This window comes from Octodon degus, unplaced genomic scaffold (genome assembly GCF_000260255.1).
Source record: "Octodon degus isolate 3935 unplaced genomic scaffold, OctDeg1.0 scaffold00049, whole genome shotgun sequence".
In the NCBI taxonomy this organism is placed as follows: domain Eukaryota; kingdom Metazoa; phylum Chordata; class Mammalia; order Rodentia; family Octodontidae; genus Octodon; species Octodon degus.
In genome coordinates this window covers 1,940,452-1,944,969 of record NW_004524625.1, presented here as the reverse complement: position 1 = coordinate 1,944,969, position 4,518 = coordinate 1,940,452, and positions in this window count along the sequence as shown.

The following is a 4,518-nucleotide window of genomic DNA, read 5'->3' as shown; positions in this document are numbered from 1 at the left end:
AAAAAAGAGCGGAAGCAGCTCAGGAAGCTAGCTATAGTCTCTCTCCCCTCCTTACACTGTAGCGCAAATTAAAATATTTTTAAAATATGAATAAACAATTACATAGTTTTACACAGAAATTTAGAAATCTAATCATACACAGCATTGTAGCAGGACAGTCCTGTGACTTTTTTCTTGTCTCTTGTTTTCATTTATTACCTTTTTTAAAAAAACAATCCTTTACTTGAGAGACAGTATGGCTGTAATTGGTGTGTCGTGACAAGCAGTACATAATTAGAAGACCAGAAGGACAGGCATTCCAAGCATGACCCTACCATTACACATTGCTATCTTCAGTGCAGTTGCTTAGTTCACAGGTATCAGCATATATAGTTAGTCTGGGTGAGAATCCTACCAATTAACTACTAGTTTCAAAAACATGCTACAGATTCTCAGTATCATTGTCTTACCCATCTTGTGCATATAAATGTATGGCTTTGCCTCTGTCATGTTTCCTAGCTTTTCTCCTTGCCCTCTCTTTGTTGTCTAAGCCTCAAGTTCTTGCTTTCCTTTTAATTGTGTTATACCTTTCTATTTTTATTTCTTCTCTTGAGTTCTTATACTAAGGAGATTATACGATATTTACATATGTGTGTCTGGTTTATTTCACTTATGAGTATATCTTCAAGTGGCATACACTTAAATATACAGGCTTTGAGTTTATCATTCTTTATAGCTGAGTAATACTCCATTGTATAAATATCCATTTCTTCTGAAGTCTCCAGTTTATTCAAATACATATTTTCTAAGTAGTTTCTAATAATTTTCTGGGTTTTGGCAGTGTTCGTTGTGATTTCACCTTTTTCTTTTTAATTTCATTGATTTGGGTCTTCTTCCTTTCTCCCTCTTTTCTCCCTTCCTCCTCCTCCTTTCTCTCTCTCTCTCTCTCTCTCTCTCTCTCTCTCTCTCCTTCTTCCTCCTCTCCCTTCCTCTTTTTTTGTAATATTGGCTAAGGTTTTGTTTACTTTGTCTATTCTTCCAAAGGACCAGTTCCTTTATTCATTGATTCTTTGTGGGTTTTAGCCTCAATTGTATTAACTTCTGCTCTGACATTCTTTTAAGAGATGAGCCCAGGCCCCAAATGCATGGCTTCCTACCTCAGTTACTGAGTCCTGGGATTACAGGTGTACATCACCACCCCTGGCTTTGCTCTGATTTTTATTATGTCCTTCCTTGTACTAACTGTGGGCTTGGATTGTTCTTGTTTTTCTAGAATCTTGAGGTGCATCATTAAGTTATTTATTTAGACTTCTTCTGTTTTTGTAATGTGAGCATCCACAGCTTCCCTCTTAGAACTGTTGTTATTGTGCTCCATAAGTTCTCGTGGTCTTTACTGGCATTACTGTTTGGTTCTATTAAATGTTTGATTTATTCCTTGATTATTCAAAAGCTATTATTTAATTTCCATGTGTTTACATAATTTCTCCAGTTCCTTTTGCCATCAACTTCAAGTTTTATTGCACTCTGATCTGATAATAAAAATGGAATAATTTTAATTATTTTTCATTTACTTAAGCATGTTTTATGGGCTTGTTTGTGGTCTATGACAAGTATCTTTGATAAACATCATTATAAAAATTTTAAATCAAATCTCCTCAAATCAAAGCCAGCAATATATACAGAACATAATACATCTAAACCACATAGGATTCATCTAGTTTGCTCAAAGTTCAAAAATGAAACAATTAAAAACATACCATCTTGCTGGGTGTGGTAGCCAGCACACTTGTAATCCCAGAATTTTGAAGCCTGAGGCAAAAGTATTGCCATGAGTTAGAGACCAGCCTGTGAGCCACAGAGATTTTAAGTCTGAGCCACATAGCAAGACCTTGTCTCAAAACAGAAAATAAGACAAAGCAAAACTAAAAAAATCACCACTTTCATAGACTAATAGAAAAATGTTGCTAGATACAATTCTAACTAAATGTATATAATATCTGTTTCACTTAAAACTAAAAAAAAGATGGAAAAAATCAAAGAACTAAATGGAGAGCTATACCATGTTTTTAAATTGGAAGACTTGATATTGTTAAAATGTCAGTTGTCCCAGATTCAATCCATAGATTAAACATAATCCTAGTCAAATCCCAGGGAGGGGTTCCAAAACGAATAACAAATGTCAAGAAAATAAAATAGCTGGAGAATTCACACTACCCAATTTTAACATTAACTGTGAACTTAGAGCACTCATGACACTGTGGCATTGGTAAAAAAAGAAAAAGAAAGACATATGTATTAGCGAAACAGAGCAAAAGCTTGCAAAAAGATGCATGCAAATATATTCAGGTGATATTTGACAAAATTATAGAGGTAATTTAATAGATAAGGAATAGACTTTGGAGTTTGGAACAATCAGATGTCCATGTGGAAAACATTTTTCAACCTAAGTCTCACAACTTATCCAAAAATTAACTCAAAGTTATTAACAGTCATGAAACAGAAATGAAGAAAACCCCTCAAAACTTCTAGAAACTTTCCATTTTTCATAGAGCCAAATCTTCATGATCTGGGTCCAGTAAGAAAGCTCAGTTGACTAAAGCATCTGCTTAGGCAAGCACAGGGACTGGGGTTTAATCCCCAGCACCACATGTCATGCCAGCCCTGCCTCCAGGGCAGGCAGAGCTGGCCAGAGTCTGGGCATTGTGGCACAGGCTGTAATCCCAGCAATGGGCAGGCTGAAAGCAGGAGGATTACCACTAGTCTGAGCTTCATAGTGAAACCCTGCAACAACCAAATACATTTTTTTAAAAATCATGATCTTTGGCTTGGTGATGAGTAGTACGTATATAGGTTGCATAATCCATAAAGAAAAAAATGTTAAATTGGATTCTATCAAAATAAAAATCATTGGGCTGGTGAGATGGCTCAGTGGTCTAAAGCACCTACTTGGAACAAGCTTAGCAAATGCACAGGGACGGCTGTTCAATCCCCCAGCACCACATGCCAGCCAGCCCCGCTCCCAGTGGGCTGAGCTGGCCACACACACACACACACACACACACACACACACACACACACAAATAAATAAATAAAATAAATTTTAAAAAAATCATTTGGCCACCAAAAGACTTTGTAAAACAGTGCAAAGACCAGTCACTGACTGGGAAAAAGCTATTTGCATAACTATCTGATAAAGGACTTATACTTAAAATATATAAGGGACTCCTAAATTTCAATAGTATGAAAATAACTCAAAAGATTTCAACAGACTTCATCAAACAAGGCATATGGTAGAAAATGAGCACATGAAAATTGTTCAACATCATTAGTCATAGAAAGATTTAACTAAATTAAATTACAGTGACAATGAGATATAACTAATTTCTATCAGAATAGCTAAAATTAAAAAATAAGAATAACACAAAGGCCACACTAAGTGCTGATGAGAATATGGAACAGGCACTCCAGTTATTGCTAGTGGGAATGCAAAATAGTAGAGCCACTTTGTAAAACAGTTGATCAGTTTCTTCCTAAACTAAATGTAACATCAACATATGCAACAACACTCTCTCTGGGTTAATAAATTCCATTTGTGTCATTTGCCCTCTGATGGAGCAAGATGAACACGTCACCTCTGTAGCTCCCCAGAATCTATAACCTCAGGCCTTCATGAAAAAATTCCAATTTGAAGGATATTTTGCCAACTACCTAATAATTACTATCTTTAAATTCGTAAATTTTATTTTTAGAGAAGATTTGGGTTCACAGAGAAATTAATTGGAAAGTACAGAGAGCTGCCATTCACCCCCATACATGCAAAACCTCCTCCACTAGTATGTACCACTATACACAGAATTTTGCATACATGTATAGATAGGGTGCACATTTAAGTTGGTCTTCTTTCCATACTGACTCCCCCCACGTGTACCTTATTCCTGCCCTCTTTTTATAGGTAACCAGGGTATTTCTTTCTATGAATGTTAATTTTTCTTATAAAAACTCTATTCTACAGCTTGCTGATTTTACTTAATGATGTATAAGAGATAATATCAAGCCAAACAACTTACAGAGATAATTTCATGTCAGTATGTAGAATTAGATTTTAAAAAACTGGGAATTGAACTCAGGACCTTGTGCTCTCCAGGTGCTGTGCCACTGAGCTCTATCCCCAGGCCATGTCAGTGTGTGAAGAACTTCTGCCTTTACTCTTTAGAGTTGCATCACATATTTTTATGAATTATTCAGTTTTTCCCTATTGATGAACAAATAACCTAAAGAAAAAATTCCCAGTGGATTTTTCAAGTAGATTTCTAAAAGTAAAATTGCTGAGTCAAAAGGTCAGTGCATATGTGCTTCCAATAGATATTGCAGTATCTTTTTTTTTTTTTAAACTTTATTTTTTTTTATTTTTATTTATTTGAGAGAGAGAGAGAGAGAGAGAGAGAGTGTGTGTGTGTGGCCAGCTCAGCCCACCAGGGGGCGGGGCTGGCTGGCATGTGGTGCTGGGGGATTGAACCGCGGTCCCTGATGCTTTGCCAA